The sequence below is a fragment of the Aedes albopictus genome, chromosome 2 (assembly GCF_035046485.1).
Source record: "Aedes albopictus strain Foshan chromosome 2, AalbF5, whole genome shotgun sequence".
Taxonomy (NCBI): Eukaryota; Metazoa; Arthropoda; class Insecta; order Diptera; family Culicidae; genus Aedes; species Aedes albopictus.
In genome coordinates, this window is record NC_085137.1 from 178,255,692 (window position 1) to 178,273,765 (window position 18,074).

The window sequence follows — 18,074 nt, forward strand, 5'->3', positions numbered from 1 at the left end:
AATTCTGACAGAGATCCTCAAAGCAGGCCTTTTTGCTTGCCCTTATTTCGATCTTAAGCGTGACTTTAGCAGCGGCGAATCCTTTGTTCGTACTCAGCTGCTTCCGCTGCCTAGCACACTGTTGCGGATGGCCCAAAAACGTGATCGAAATTGTTTTGACCATGAAAACATGATTTTTGATCTTTGGTGTCTTCGGCAAAGTTTTTCTATAAAATAAGCCCTAATTTATGGAAATATCAGTTTTGTGATCAATCCCCCTAAAAGTGAGAAACGGTTTCTAACTTTTTTATTTGTAAACTAAAAAAATATGTTTGTTCAGAGAAGTTGTAGGCAATTTCACTAGAAACAACTTTGCCGAACATACGAAATTTCTATCTTTTGATTTGTATGTACATTTGAGGCGTTTTTTATGAAGCACCCCTAAAAATCAGTTTTTTGCTTATAACTTTTTCTATGAATTTTTCACGATTTCCAAATGTTCTAGCAAATGTTTTGCCTTATTAAAACGCGTAACTTTTGCGAAGAAAGTATATATCTATCTCTCATATTTATCATGTTATTGGAAATTTCACTTTAAAAAATGCTTATGTTTGACATCAGGTATCAGAACATTGGCTCAGGCGGCACGTTCTCCGACTGATGGGAGATTTGTGCCTCGCACTTCATTGCCATTCATCACTTACCTGATGGGAGAAGGGAGAGGGAGAGGAAAAGGAGGAAAACAGGAAAGGATATTTGGGAAAGGAGTGAAAAATTTGTACGGTAAGGGATGATAACGTTCAACAAGCCTCCCAAAAGATACTTGAAGAAAATATATATGAAGGATTAGAAAAAAGCATTCAGTATGAAAACTTTAATCCAATCCTACATACAGATCAATAAATTCCATTTCTGCACCCCCGAAGGGATACTGAATAGGATTAAGAGAAAACTCATATATTCTGATATGCTATCACTCATCCTGCCGTAGTAGGAGTAATGCCAACCAGAATACGTGAAGTATATAGTTCTATACAATTTCAATTTTTTGACAGAACACGAGCAAAAACTTTCTGAAAACCGTAGTTAAGCATAAAGTTTTGTTTTTTGAGGAGGTTGAGAGAGTCGTCACATATGCTGAGAAAGAACAAACGATGCTCTTTTTCAGGCGGTGCGACATTAATAATCCTCCAGAAATTCGCCAGAATATCAGGATTCTGGAAAACCAATCTATTCAAAACGGAGTTTTGATCCAACCCTTCAATTGCATTCCAAGGGATACGCAAACAAACGGAATTCTGATGTAGATTGTATTGTTCAATGATGAACTTGAAATCAATCGGCACCTTTTCATTTATCATCGTCAGGCTATTTCTCAACCAGTTATGGCTTTCTTGGTTTTCCGGAGAAAACCAAATTTTGCCATACCTGAGCCCAGAGCCGTAGAATGACGGGACAAATGAATTAGGTGGCGTTTGATATAGCAGGACGTGTAGGTCCTTCAACAGCTCATCCTTCAGCGCGTTTGTAAAGAAACCCTTTTCAAGTTTTATTTGCAAACGCAGTGAAGAAATTAAACTGTTTGCTTCCCCAGAGGAAGAAGCTTTACCGGATAATGCAATTTTTCGGTTCTTCTTCTTCCTCTGGTTTTTCGCATAGTTTTTGCCCTTTACCGAAGCACCAGAATTACCATCGTTTGTGGCAGGCAGCTTCACATTCTGCGGTTTTTTCGCAACATTCTGGGTATCTCCTTCAGCACGTCCAGAAAATGCTTCCACAGAGGACCCTGAATGTTGTACAGAACCACCAGAAGTTTTACCCGAATGATCAGCCATGTTGATGAAACGAGATCGCTCAGCAAGAAAAATCGAACATCAATCGACGAAGTCCAAAGCCAAAAATAAAAGAGCATCTGGCACAGATTGTTTCTAATGGCTCCACAACAATTACTGACGTTCCAACACATAAACACGTAAGTAAAACAAATAGTTACCACACATAGTAAGTAGAATGCAATACAGGGATATCTTCCTAATGCAAAATATATACACTCGTAGATACCCCATGTAATGCAAAAGAGAAAACTCACTACATGTGTTGTACTCTTCTACTCATTTTGAGTTCGAGACCCATTTATTTGAAATACAACTGAAGCTTCTATTATAATTCAAAACAGCTACAGCTACACGCTCGGGTGAGGTAGAGAACGTCTTCCCTAAAATACATGCAACTGAAACTACAGTAGAAATACAGTTTATGGATACCTGAATCAACAGCACAGGGATATTTTCTAGCGCACATTTGTACTAAATAACACCCCAATGATGCCAGGTATCCAAAAGAGTTTGCCTTTTCAGCTCCCAAAACAGAAGTAAATTGATTGGCAATAAAAATCGATTGACATGTACGTATTATCATCGATTTACAGACATCCGCTGCTGTTCGTTTTGTTATGTATCCGGCTGATTGAAACTCGGTCATTTCGGTATGCGAAAATCACTTTATTCCTAATTACATGCATAGATTTAAATGTCAAACATAGCACGCTGCGTATTACATTTAATGTTTTACCCAGTGCACCTTGCCCAACATCTACTCCTAAGCACAGATTTTAAGATAAAATATCGACTTTCATTTACCGAAAAGGGTTTTTTTTCGCGCCGATAACACATGCAGTCATGTGATGAACTGAAGAACATACAGAGGAACACAGTCCAGTAGCTCGTCAGTTAATTATCTCATCACAGTGTTAACATATCAACAGATTTCTGTTGTTGTACAATGTGGTAGTTGTTGACTTACCGATGGCTGCGACGAATATTCAATAATACGGATTGTATTAGTGAACCCTCACATCAAGAGTAACTCATAAGGTACTCACCATACCTTTACAAACCATGATCATAAGGAACGTGAGATGAAACCACACACGCAAGGCTCGGTCATACCCTGCCTACATGTATAAGAGATTGAGGCAATTAATCACTAATGGAAAAAATCACTTCACAGATAAGAAATATGATTTTCATCATATTCCTCTTAAGACGAATCAAACTAGAATCACTTCACTTTGCCCGCCAACACATTGCTCTTCTACACTAATAAATTAGTAGCCTGAAGGGCAATTGTAGGGATAACAGTACAATAAAATTAATTAAAGTTGGTCATCCCACTGGTCGTCCACTACCCAAAAGACTACCACCACTAAACTAAATATCAGTTTTGTGATCAATCCCCCTAAAAGTGAGAAACGGTTTCTAACTTTTTTATTTGTAAACTAAAAAAATATGTTTGTTCAGAGAAGTTGTAGGAAATTTCACTAGAAACAACTTTGCCGAACATACGAAATTTCTATCTTTTGATTTGTATGTACATTTGAGGCGTTTTTTATGAAGCACCCCTAAAAATCAGTTTTTTGCTTATAACTTTTTCTATGAATTTTTCACGATTTCCAAATGTTCTAGCAAATGTTTTGCCTTATTGAAACGCGTAACTTTTGCGAAGAAAGTATATATCTATCTCTCATATTTATCATGTTATTGGAAATTTCACTTTAAAAAATGCTTATGTTTGACATACCCATTTGTTAACTTTCGCACGTTTTCGCAGACCAGGATTTTCACATTTGAAAATATGGAACGAGTTTTATCTATTGCAAATATAGCCAGTTTTAGCCTGATTTCGCCTGCATATTTAAATTTACGTACTAGAAATGACTATCATTATAAAATGTGTTATTATAAAATGATCAACATATCAAAAAAATGTACTTAGTGCTTTTCTTACATGATTTTCCCACATGAACACGCAAAAACGTTTTCATAGAATCACTTGGAACTGCATCAGATGACTTTCCCATAAAATTTAGGTTTTTTTTTTCAGATAAACAGTGGCTCTCATTGTAGTACGATAAGTCTCTTCCACAAAATAATCGATATTTTTAAATGCTCTTGCTAATGTTCATACAAATTTTCGTGTTCATGTACACTTTGCGAAAATGTTAATTTGCAGAAGGTTCAAATAACAACAACTGATGTTTCGATTAATACTGATTTTTAATTTGTTTACTTGAAAAATGAAACTTATCTGTTAATATTAACACATATCATTGATTACTGTCATCATTAAATGTATTGCTTCCAGTTACTGTATGTATGTTTTTCTGTCCGAGAAAGCACAAGAGTCACGCAACAAAGACACCAGGAATTACAGAGAGGATCATAGACGTAAGTTTCCAAAAATCTAAACTAACACAGATCTCCTACATCGTCTGCTTGAAACATCTGATCCCATAATAAGGAATATTGGACTATTTCCTAAAAAAAACTAGAACACCATAAACGTAGGATGCGAACTACCTTTTGCTCTAAACATATGACGAGATAGTAACTGGAAGCAATGAAATAAGTGATGACGTTAATCAATTATATGCGTTAATAATAACAGATATGTAATAATTTTCAAGTAAACAAATTGAAACCCAATTTTAATCGCATCATTAGATGCTGTTATTTAAACATTCTAAAAATTTACATTTCTACAAAGTGTACATGAACTCGAAAAATTTTATGAGCATTAGCAAGATCATTCAACAATATCGTTTATTTTGTGGAAGAGACTTATCGTACTACTATGAGAGCCACTGTTAATCTGAAAAAAAAACTTAAATTTTATGGGAAAGTCATCTGATGCAGTTCCAAGTGATTCTGTGAAAACATTTTTGCGTGTTCATGTGGGAAAATCATGTAAAAAAAGCACTGAGTACATTTTTTGACATGTTGATCATTTTACAATAACACATTTTATAATGATAGTCATTTCTAGTACACTAAATTCTTTTTTTACACGATCTTTTTTTACGCGGTTTTATTTTACACGATTTTTTTTACACGATTTTCTCGAAATTACGCGATGTGTTTTTGGAAAGATTCTTCTCTCCTGGTCGCAATTTACTTCCGATGGGGCTCAAATTTCTACCAGAGATCTCTCTTATCATCCTTGATACCCTGTCAAAATTTTAGGATGATCCGATAAAAAAAGTTTTGAAAACTTTTTTTACACGATTTTTTTTACGCGGAACAAAAAATCGCGTAAAAACAGAATTTAGTGTATGTGAATTTAAATATGCAGGCGAAATCAGGCTAAAACTGGCTATGTTTGCAATAGATAAAACTTGTTCCATATTTTCAAACATAAGCATTTTTTATAGTGATATTTCCAATAACATGATAAATATGAGAGATAGATATATACTTTCTTCGCAAAAGTTACGCGTTTTAATAAGGCAAAACATTTGCTAGAACATTTGGAAATCGTGAAAAATTTATAGAAAAAGTTATAAGCAAAAAACTGATTTTTAGGGGTGCTTCATAAAAAACGCCTCAAATGTACATACAAATCAAAAGATAGAAATTTTGTATGTTCGGCAAAGTTGTTTCTAGTGAAATTGCCTACAACTTCTCTGAACAATCATATTTTTTTGGTTTACAAATGAAAAAGGTAGAAATCGTTTCTCACTTTTAGGGGGATTGATCGCAAAACTGATTTTTCCATAAATTAGGGCTTATTTTATAGAAAAACTTTGCCGAAGACACCAAAGATCAAAAATCATGTTTTCATGGTCAAAACAATTCCGATCACGTTTTTATGCCATCCACAACAGTGTGCCTAGCCGGCAGGCAGGCGCGGCTTAGGTCCGCATTCGCTTGAATCCACCAGTAAGCCGGTGGTTGCCCCTTTCTAGGGTCATGCCTGGGCATGGTCGCATCGCACGCACACGAGAACACTCACATGGCTTCCCCATTCCACGGCCCATACATTGAAGTCACCCGCTATTACCACCGGCCTTTGCCCTGATAGAACGGTCGTCATACAGTCCATCATCTGCATGAACTGCTCGATCGGCCTACGCGCAGGCACATAACAGCTACAGAAGAAGAACCCCTTTACTTTGGTGACCACGATGCCCTCATAGGTAGTAGACATATCGCCGTCGTCCCTATCGCCACCATTTTTCTGGACCCATCCACGACCCAATTGCCGTTTCCAGTGGGTACTCGGTATGGGTCCGCTATGATGGCGAAATCAGCCCCCACTCAAAAACTGCCTGATAAAGCAGTTACTGAGCTGCGCCACAGTGGTTCAGGTTCAGCTGCGTTACCTGCACTGTGATTTGTCAGTTGTGGCTCTCCTGAAGGCCGGGCACCTTGGACCTCTCGTTGGGTGCTTGCTGTTCACAATTTTCCCGGAACATATCAAACACTTCAGTGGACTCGTGCAGCCTTGTGTCTTGTGGTCATCACTACCGCATCCCCTATATAGCTTTCTCATGTCAGGCCCTTTACGGTCCCATGATTTGTGTCCTGGTTCCGGTGGTGGCCCGTGCAAGGTTGGCATACTGACCAACCGAACTTGATCTTCCTACTACACCATCTGGAATATAGTGAATACATATTAGGCCGTCCCTATTTTTGCAAAAGTTGGAAATGTTAAAAGTTCAATATTGCAAAACGATCGTTTTAGCTAAAAAACCATCATGACAAAATTTGAAGTCCGTATCTCATGGCTAAGTGGTCCCCCACGGGGCCTAAAGTTCTAAAAAATTGTATGGGGTCAAAAAAATCATGAATTTTTTTCGACGAAAAAATTACACTATTCTACTAGAATCGGTGATTTTAGGACCCTAAAGGGCCAAAAATGTGCTCAGAATTGCGATATCTCTTTTCGTTTTTGAGTTATCGTACAAAATATGGGAGGTTTACTCAGGGATTTCAAAAAATGGTCAAAATGTTCAATTTTAGGTAGGTTTTCGTCAATAACTCAGAAACGAAAAGAGATATCGCAATTCTGAGCACATTTTTAGCCTTAGGGTCCTAAAATCACCGATTCTAGTAGAATAGTGTAATTTTTTTGTCGAAAAAATTTCATGTTTTTTTTTTTGACTACATACAATTTTTGAGAACTTTAGGCCCCGTGGGGGACCACTTAGCCTTGAGATACGGACTTCAAATTTTGTCATGATGGTTTTTTAGCTAAAACGATCGTTTTGCAATATTGAACTTTTAACATTTCCAACTTTTGCAAAAATAGGGACGGCCTAATACATATTCATTACAGATATTAGCTTCTAGAGGGAAAACTCCTTTCGAAATTTCAATGATTATATCTGCAACTGTTCAATGAACAATTTCTTCAACTATAACGATCGAGCATCTTTTCCACCCCCTCGATCACGCTTGATACCTTGTATTGGGATTATTCCGATGGGTGGACTCTTACCAACGGATCAGGTCATTCTTAGCCAGCAACTACACGGCAGACTCGCTAAAGAGGGGAGGGGGGAGGTGGGTTAATCAAGCCCCAGGACTCTTGTCTCTGCTGCCCCAGCGGATTCGTGGTAGTTCATATTTAAGTTTATCGCTTTTTGTTACTAAAACAAACAAAAATCCATGAACAAATTAAACATTTTTTAATTCCGCTCCAAAATTTGACCCAGTTACTCCTCCGTGCCCCGATGCCGAACTTTCGCACTGTTGACTCGATTCAGTCGGAAAGAGTTCAAGATGCTGTGCACTCCGTCAACGTGGAGAGTAAGCAATTTTACGTCGAAATCCCGCTGGCACACTGACTGGTCTCCGGTTGCCCTCCGAAGATGATTGAAAGTTTTACGAGGGCACAAAACTTTGAGCCATCATCATCATCAGCCAGTGCCAGTGACGAGAGCAAGCACTCTCCAATGTCGTCGTCGTCCTCGTCCGCGTCGTCGTCAGCTTCGTGTGATTCGGGCAGTTTACAAAAGTGTTACTCCGGGGCGTGATTCGTACCTAAGTTTAATCATCTCAATAAAAGGAAAACTTTCTATTTCACTGACAGAGCACTCCGAATGGGGCGACACAGCACTTGGGAATGAATTACATTTTCATTATGCTGAGCAGCGATTGTGCGAAAGACTGTTTGTACCTAGAAATCGCTGGCTGGCTGTCGTTCTGGAGAACTTTTCAATTAAATTGCCAAGACTGATTGCGGGGGAAAGCGAGTTGATGGGCGGTAGGGCGAAATGGGGAGGTTGTTTTTCGTGTCACGATGTGACAAGGGACAGAACGGATTGATGTAGCTTTTTTCCCTGCATTTGGTGCGACACATGCGATGGGTGTAATGTCGAAGCAGATGACACTCGATTTACGGCGGTTGTCAAGCGTGACAATGGAATAAACTACACGTTTATCAATCGCATCCGTTTTCGGTTACACGTGACTGATTGAGGAAGTTTTTGAATCAGATCGATGGTATAAATGCGCTCTGTTCGGGCAAGATTGAGGAATTAGGAACTGCATTGCTATTTCAGAGGATTATGGGATTTGTAACTTTTTTTTGCAGATTATGTAGCTCCTCCTCTTCTCTCCTCTTCATGGCGTATCGTCTCAACTAGGAAAATGCTTCCTTTTCAACTTAGTATTCTATGAACACTTTCACAGATATTATTTCCGAAGCGACCTGGATTCGAACCCGTCACCCTCAGCATAGCTTTGCTGGATAACACTGGGCTTGCCGCATCGACTACATGGTCCCTTGGCTGTGCTGATTAACATCGAAGCTATAAATTAGCTGTGATGATGTTGTTTCAAATGTTCACTGTTGCTCATATACCATATCTAAAAATTTCCCAGCCTAAATTTTCCACCATTCACAAAGACCATGCCATCCGAGATAACCTTCGACATACGAGGTGAAAATGGACAAACTTTCCTCCGGGTGCACCCGAACCGCAACAGCGACGACGCATCCCAGCGAACGCAATTGAATTTATCGTAATTGCTCATAAAACTGCAGTTATCAGTTGTTTTTGGGCAAACTTTGTCTATTAATTATCTTTTCACCCCGTTGTTGCCCTCTTCCCGGTGTTGAATGGAACTTTCGAGGATAGGAGCCTACCCAATGTCATCGGTTGTCGGTGCATCTTGTGTCGTCGTCGGAACTTGCCTACGAGGAACTAGCAACGAGGAACACAAACACGATTCTGCTGCAGCACTTCTGGCTCACATGTTGGAACAACAAACAAGAAGAGGTGTCGAAATAATAGTCCATTATCAGGGAACAACTTTCTGGAAAACTGTTTCGGTACCTACGTATGTACGAAGGACGTTGTCGTTCTCATATTTTGGTTTGGCAAACGCTCGTGTTGTTGGAAGTGGCTGGCGGCGGCGGTTTGCATCGAACAACGCGTTACAGTACATGACCTTCTTGAATTTCGTGGTGGCGCAATATGGGAATGGTTGAGAAATTCAGTCATTTTTCATACCCTCATCATTTCAATTTCCTTAAGGTCACATTCAGGGCAGAGCTCGTATCTTAATTTAAGGATCCATGAGCACATACAAACTTAACATTATTTGCACTACATCACATTTAAGTCAACATGCAATAACACATGGTTTACGGTTGCTGGTGTCCATCCTCAAACACGCGAGATGCTCGCCAGATCACGCTCTTCCTGGTCCACCCATCTTATCCGCTGTGCTATATACTCGCCTTCCGTTATTGTCTGGAATTCTTAAAACATGTTCTGACGGCTTTGGCCATCTTCTGGATGCTGGGGTTGCCATAGAGTAAGTCAAGTGGGGTAAGATGCCATTTTTCAAACTTCCATAGTTTTCAATGATTGTTAGCCATGTTAGCCTAACAAGAAAGCGTAGACATCAACAACCATGCGCCTCCATGTGTGTCTCAATCTAGTTGGAAACACTTGGCTGGTAATACAATCACCAGAAAATCTTAATTGCAAACACGAAAAACCAGAAGTTGCCAATTTTCATTGGGAAATCAAAAGATTTATCGTGGGTTTGGTGGCCTAGCTTCTAGAAGAATGTTCGATGCAAACATATCTTGACACCATTCACCTATAGTAATGATCAAGTCCCATTCAGGAATGATTTTATGAGTTGAGCCATTTTACCCCATCTAGGCATTTTGGACTTTGTTCCCATACAGCGTGGTCCAAACTTCGCCGCGTACTATTCTCCTGCACACCGACGAAGACTGTTCTAAGCTAGCGTCAATCGAGAACTCCGCATCGACATCCTTTTCGGGGAGATGCTTGAGTGCTTCGAAATGCACGACAAAAACGGCAAACGAAGGACTGCCAGATTGGCCTCTATGATCAAATGGCAGCGTGTGCAGGACAGTTCCACCTAAGTGCAGCAGGGATCACAGCCCCGGGGCCTTAAGACCCCCCCCCCCCCTTCCCACTTGCATGTCAGCCGCGTAGTCGCTTCATCAGAATTGGACTAATAACCCCAATTCAAGGTGTCAAGCGACCCGTGCCGAGGAATGAGTGATCGAGGGGATGAAAAAGGTGCTCGATCATTAACGGAGCCTGTGGGGTACCTGGGCGGGCAACCCCACAGTATTTCGTCCTTTACAGCGTTAATGCAGGGCTCTGGCGTGGAGGACCGCCTTTCCCTTGCGACTCGTGAGATCTATAATGAGTTTTATCAAATCTAAAGAAAATCAAACGGTAGTAGTGGTGAGGCTATTCCTTTTGCGATGAGTGGGTTGGCTAGGTCTCCGTTAAGAAGAGGTGATGAATCAGCAGGAAGCTGCATGGGAGCTCCGATTCATTCCCCGGCTAGCCTACCGGTGAAGGTATTGGACGAAGCGTGGTTCATCAGGGCCATCAATCAAAACCGAGACGGACTGTCTGCAATGGAGGTGGCTGGGCAGCAGCTTGACAAGACCATCGACTTTGGGTGCATGAAATCCAACATAAGCAAGGACTTTAAAACGCCCCTGTTGCGACTTCGCACGATGGACGATGCCAAGCAAGATCACGAGAGACTCGTGAAAACTGCAGCAGCGGCAGAATCGATGAAAGCCAAGGTTACGAAGTCTACCCAGATGGAGGTTTTCGCTTTCGCAGGAAGCCCAAAAGGTGTGACAGATGCGACTGGTTTTGATAAGCACTCACAGAAGCGGGTGAAGAGCCGTTAGGTGAGGAGCTGTTTGGCGGTGTCCGCAAAGCTAGGCAGATACTAACCCGAAGGTCGGCAGTAATGTCGGCAAGTCCCCAGCAGCTAGGCGTCTCGGAAAGCTGGGAAGGGTGGGCCTGAAGAGGCTGGCCCGTCCCGGGTGGAAGAGAACAGAGGGTTACGACTATTGTTTGGCTCTCAGCAACCACAGAGTAGGGTGAACCAAGGAGAGGACCCTCTTGGACGAAAGAAAAGCGAAAAAGAAGAAAATACCGCTAGATGAGGAGGTTAGGGACACCAAACCAAGAAGTTGTAAGAGGGTATGTGCCAAGCGAGTTGATCCTGGAGCTGAAGCGTGATACGGAGCGCAAGGGCGCCGCCTACAAGAGGTTGGCAGAAGAGGTCCTTGGCGAAGGAGTAGAGGAGAGGTGAAGGCTCTCACACAAGAGGCGACTCTGAAGGTCAAAGACATAGACGAGGTCACCGAAGTGGAAGAGCTCGTCACGACGCTGCGGAAATAGTGCGATGTGCAGGTGGTCGCCGCTGCCATTAGGCTACGGAAGGGGCCAGCAGGGACACAGATAGCTTTGGTTCAGCTACCTGCGATGGACGTCAAAAAGTCCGGAGGGAGTAGGGAAGATAAAGGTAGGCTGGTGTGTATGTCACCTGACATTCCACGAGCCACCAGAGGTTTGCTTCAGGTGTCTGGAACCAGGACACAAGTCGTGGGACTGCAAAGGCCCCGACCGGCGCAAACTGTGCAGGCGATGCGGCGCTGAAGGTCATAAGGCCCAAAGCTGCACGAGTCCGCCCATCTGCATGATCTGTACCGGGAAATCCTCGAACAACAGACATCCGATGGGTGGTCCAGGGTGCCCGGCCTTCAAGAAAGCTACAGTGAACAACAAATCACAGCGCATGTAACGCAGCTGAACCTGAACCACTGTGATGCGACTCAGCAACTGCCTTGTCAGGCGGTTTCTGAGTGGGAGACGGATATCGCCATCATATCGGACCCATACCGAGTACTCGCCTGCAACGGCAACTGGGTCGCGGATGGGACCAGAAAAATGGCGGCGTTATGGACGACGGATAAATACCCCGTCCAGGAGTTGGTGTCTACTACCTATAAGGGCGTCGTGGTCGCCAAAGTAAACGGGGTCTTCTTCTGTAGCTGTTACGCGCTTCTGCGACGGCCGATCGAGCGGTTCACGCAAATGCTGGACCGCTTAACGACCGTGCTAACAGGGCGAAGGCCGGTGGTAATAGCGGGTGACTTTAATGCCTGGGGCGTGGAATGGGGAAGTCGTTTCACGAACCGGCGGGGTCAGATCCTACTAGAAACACTGGATATCTTAGATGTCGACTTGGCTAATGTCGGTACCAAGAGTACCTATAGTCAAAACGGAGCGGAGTCAATTATTGACGTGACCTTTTGTGCTCCTGGCTTAACAAGTAGTTCGAACTGGAGAGTAGATGATGGCTACACTCACAGCGACCACCTGGCGGTTCGCTACAGTATCGACTACAACAACAGCAGACAGCGGATAGAAGAAGAGGCGGCTAGGCCAAGGCCAAGCCCTCGCAGGTGGAAGACATCATACTTCGACGAAGGGGTATTCAGGGAGGCGCTCCGCCGTGGCTCAGTTTAGACGGCGACGAGCTGGTACCGGTGCTCTCACGCGCGTATGATGTGGCCATGCCAAGGCGAGTCCACCCTAGAAATGGGATGCCACCCTAGGCGAGTCCACCCTAGAAATGGGATGCCACCTGCTTACTGGTGGACCGACGCGATTGCGGATCTGCGCCGCGCCTGCCTACGGGCTAGGTGGCGGATACAGCGAGCACGATGAGAGGAAGAGCGAAACGAACGGCGGATGGTGTTCGCCGCTGCAAAAGCCGCGCTTAAGACCGAGATAAGAGCAAGCAAAAAGGCCTGCTTTGAGGGTCTCTGTCAGAGTGCCAATACGAACCCGTGGGGTGATGCCTACAGGATCGTTATGGCCAAGACGAGAGGTGTGATGGCTCCTACAGAGCAATCTCCAGAGATGTTGGAGGGGATCATTGGAGGACTTTTTCCGCGTCATGATCCTAGTCCTTGGCTTCCTTTCGTAGGACAGCCGGGGACTGGGGCTGGTGATGAGGAGAGGGTCACCGATGTGAAACTTGCGGGGATAGTTAAGTCCCTTAGCGTAGGTAAGGCCCCAGGTCCGGACGAAGTTCCGAACCTGGCCTTAAAAGTAGCTGTTGCAGAGGCTCACGAGATGTTCAGGTCTGCTATGCAGAAATGCTTGGACGAGGGAGTTTTCCCAAAGGTTTGGAAGAGGCAGAGCCTGGTTCTATGCTTGATTGACACGGCGGAGAAGATGTGGAAAGATCATCCTCAATAGAATATTGACGCACACCGAGGGTCAATGGTCCCACGAGGAACCGGTTCGGCCTCAAAGACCCGAGATAGCCCTCCAGCGTAGGAAGAGGGGAATTCGCTACTATGAAGTAGTGACTCTGGATGTAAAGAACGCGTTCAATAGCACCAGTTTGGTGACTACTGCCGATGCGCTCCTGGGTCTGAGCCATGGCCATTTTTATTAACGTCACTTCTGCGTCACGGTCTGGGGATACCCGGGTACCTGTACAAGATTTTTGTTTGTTACTTCCAGAATCGGTTACTAGTTCACCACACAGAGGTGGGTCAGAAGTGCTTTCATATAACCTCAGGAGTCCGGTAAAGTTTCATCCTGGTTCCAGTGCTATGGTACGCCATGTACGACGAGATGTTGAGGTTAAAGTTCCCGGTGGGAGTGGAGATTGTCGGCTTCGCTGATGATATTACGCTGGAGATCAACGGTGTATCGATCGATGAAGTGGAACTGACTGCAGCTAACTCGATCGCAGTTGTAGAGGAATGGATGAGCTCAAGGACGCTGGAATTGGCTAATCGGATAGCCGGAGCAGCAAACGGTGATCAGTGTAGGCGATTGCACTATCACGTCGAAGCGCTCTGTCATTTACTTATGGTTGATGATCGATGAAAAGCTTATCTTAGGCAGCCACGTTGATTAAGTCTGCAAAAGTGGCACTTTTCCGGATGGTGTTCAATAGCTCCGCGGGGTATACCAGCAAGCGCAAGTTTCTGGCTAGTGTCGCGTCGGCCATACTAAGATATGGTAGCCCGGCTATGGACACGGCGCTAAGTACTGAAAGCTACCGTGGTAAGCTGGAAAGTACTTATAGGCTAATGCGCCTGAGGGTTGCGCGTACCGTACCGTGTCACACGACGCGCTCTGCGTCATCACTGGTATGGTGCCTATCGGCATCCTTATCAGAAATGGACATGGAGTGCTTCGAAATGCGCGGCACAAGAGGCATACGCAGGACTGTCAGATTGGCCTTCATGGTCAAATGCCAGTGCGTGGGACAGTTCCACCAAAAGAAGGTGGACCCCTAGGTTGAAACCGAGGTTAGATAGTTGGGTTAACAGACGCTATCAGGTCATTTCAGGTCATGATTGCTTCCGACAGTATCTGCATCGTTTTGGTCATGCGGGTTCTCCCGAATGTCCGATTTGTGCTGGTTTAGAGGAAACGGCGGAACACGTTTTGTTCGTGTGTCCGCGCTTTCGCGCTATGCGTGATCGATGCTTGCTACATGCGGGGAGGACACAACTCCGGATAATCTTGTTCAGGGGATGCATAGAGATAAGTTAGTTCGAAAGCCATTTCAACTGCTGGAGTCGAAATCGACCCTTACATCGATTGGCCGCAGGGAGAACACACTACTACGGCAAGTACGGCGCAGATGAAGGCACGTCCTTCTGTACTACTGGGAGGTCAAATCGCTGGGTACGCGGCACCAGTTCTTGATTCTTGCTGTGCAGTTTGATGCGTACTAACTCCTCTCTAAAGCAAGGCCTTCTTGGTGGTTCCGGAGAGACGAAAGGTTTGGCGATTATGAGAATGCTGTTGAGTGGGTCGAATCAGTTCTTGATACCTGCAGAGCAGTGGGAAAAAGGCTTGGTATCGACCTTGTCCAACTTACGAGGACAAAGGATGTGATCAGGCCTCCCGGGAATCTGGCAAAACGTCAGCATGCTACCTTGATGGTCTCCCCGAAGAGCATGCCATCGGTGTGCGTTGATGTACGGCTACATAGCTAACCTTGAGGGTGCGATGTGGATTATCCCCTCTCCGAAGCAATGCCTCCCAGGTGGTTCTGGAGAGATGTAGGGTTTTACGGCAATGGGTATATGTTTAGTAGGTCGAGATGTAGTCCCGCCTTGTTCGTTGGCGTAAGAGATAGTCCCTAACCCCTAAAGCAAAAAAGCATAGACTATGTAGGTTGCTATGCAAATATCACCCTTCAGGTTTTAAACTTTTCTTCAAAAAGTTTCCTTTAGTTTAAACAATAAAAGATTCTACATTGGGATGCCAATTTTCTATTACTATTAGCCCTACCAATGGATACCATTTCTTGTTGAATTGATATTCCAAACCAACAAATATCCACGCCTTTGACAAATCACTATCAACTATCAACATATTTAAACCACAACTCATACTCATTATCTGCTCTCCGGTAAACTCAAAACATACCAAAACCAATAACAGACAAATTTTGCTTTCTCTCCCCGTGCAACAGCGATGGTATGAACCGCCAGCCGTGTCGTTTCCCAACGTGAATCAGCGGCGCTGCTCGATCAGTGGATGTCCTATCATCATCGATTGGGAACTCTCCTGTTTGTTGTAAATAGTGCAAATATAAGAGCAAATATACAAGTGGAAACGAATCGCTTCGACAGGATGACGTTGACCCGGCCTCTGATATTTCGAAAAAAAAAACAGCGGCAGATTGCGGAATGTAACAAACACACTGTTGAACTGTTTATACTAATCACAACACAAATATTGTACGTTCCGGTGATAATCGATGACATCAAAGTAGAAAATGTGTGTGTATTTACCCATGCAAATAGCACACCGAGTGAAGTAGATTTTTTTTTAATGCGACCCTCTGGATAGCGGCATTGGTCTCTAGGAAAATGTGTAATTTATCTCTGTTGATGGCATGTGTAAAGGTAGAAAATGTAGACGAAATTACCTGTGGGAGGAGGATGTACATAAAAGGTTGTTGAGCAGAATCAGTCTTAGCTAAATTAACATACTTATAAACCGAAATCAAACATGTTCAAAATACAAACTATTGAATTATATCATTTGGAATTAAGGTATTGTGACATAAAAGTGGTTTTCTACAAAAATAACAAATTTTAAGCAACATTATGAGGAGCTGTTTGAGTGAGACAGATGGATGAGTGAGAAAGTTTATAAATAAAACAGAAAAATCCAATGACAATAAATAATTTAATTATGAGAATTGCTACAGATATGCATTAACTACACAACTATCAGACGTGAGAAGATATTAAAATATATAAACATCCATTGACTATGTAATCAAAGTATTCAGATCAAAATAGTTAAACATCTAAAAGAACAGGTCATACAAAGGGTAACCGATTAATAATAAAAGTGATTGAAAATGTTAATCGACAAGCAAGTTGTACTGTAGCGAGTGATAAAATCACATTCCATGTAAATATACATTATGTTTTAGTTCAGATTTAAGACACAAAAAAAGCTTAATTTGACGTCAAAGTGCTCTAAAAATGTTCCCGACTTTCTTCACATTCCGACCATGTCCACATTCCATAGCAGTTTTTGACAGCAACCGACAACTTGTCTTCCGGTTCTTTCTTTTTCTCACGAGGCATCCTTACCGCAGCGGAAAGCAGGCCGGATGTTGGCCACCACCCATCCGTGCAAGATTTTGCGTCCCTTGTCCCTATTCGTTGACTCTCTTCCCCGACTCTCTTTTATGTTCCTCACCACCTATCACGGCAGAGGGCGCAATCTTTTTAAAACTGTTGCTATTTAACCGAATCACCGACTCCGGTTGGCAGACTCGTGCTGTGAATGGGAAATTAGTTCCGAAAAATAGCATCATTATCCTTTTCCACTCGCTGCTGTAGTCGTCGTCCCGGCACCCTTGTCGGGAGAAGCTTTTCCTGCTTTCTTGTCAAAGGCACATCAAATCCATCCGGTTGCCAGTTCTAGGCTACCTTTGTGGGCATGGCGGTCACGGCTGGGTGCGACTTCTCAATGCTGCGGACAACCGAGGTACCTGACTGCGGCGTTATGTTGGTCGCAGTGATTGGAGGTTAAAGGAACTGCTACTTGGAGGGTGCGGCTTTTAGCGACGGGTTTTCATTGGCTGTGGTCTGGGAGCCATGGATGTTTTTTGTTTACTCCATCCGACTATGGGAATTATGGGAATAGTGGGAAATCCTGGACGGCAGTGGAAATTGTAGTCGGACACTCTTAGCATGGTCTTGGGATTCCTCAGTATTAGCTATTACCGTCCGGGATTTTTCGTAATGCAATCGTCTTTAATTTCTCAGGACACACAGTATTTTTATACCAGGCAAGTCTCGGTTTTTCGGGCCTGTATGAAGTTGATCATCAATATTAACACTTTTTTCCGTTACGACCGACTAAGAAGAGCACCACGGATTACCTGTTCCAGTAATTGGAGTCCGGGTACATAACATAAGTTAAACTACATAGTCAGAGCTAAAGAAAAAGTTGTATCCAGCACGCGAAACTGTTATATTTTATTATAAAAGGCGTCGAACTGTCATTTATTTTGCTAAACAAAAAAAATCTTATCCAACCAGTACTCCAGTTTTGGCAAAGATTACAGGAACGAAGATTGGCAACTGAGATATGTACAAAACTAGCAATTGGAAATCCACTTATCCGTTTTGTCATGAATTCATTGAAATCTTCGAAATAGCACATCCACGTTTCACAGATCGATCTCTCTTTTTTATTTAAAGCTAGAAAGCGTATTTTTTACTTGAGTTTACAAAGTTTCATTACAATTTATGGCCTATTTTAGATCTCCACGTGTTGTCAGTCTAGATCTATGAGGTCTTTGTTTCACTTCACAGCAATGGAAAATAGTACACTGAAATAAATTTTGTTGTAGAAACTACCGATTCCATAGTTAAATTAATAACACTAGTTTACAAAATAAAACGAAAGTCGTAAACTTCTATCAACGACCAAAATT

At 43.0% G+C, this 18,074-nt stretch overlaps 1 protein-coding gene across 1 annotated transcript in view; it reads left to right on the top strand.

Annotated features, from left to right (window-relative positions):
* The window catches only part of LOC109397556 (protein amalgam), a 295,277-nt gene extending 278,778 nt beyond the window's left edge, over positions 1-16,499 (top strand). Inside the window, exon 11 of the mRNA XM_062850781.1 lies at positions 15,582-16,499. The gene's annotated coding sequence lies outside the window, so the exon portion shown is untranslated. The remainder of the gene's footprint in view (positions 1-15,581) is intronic.
* The last annotated feature ends 1,575 nt before the right edge of the window (positions 16,500-18,074 follow it).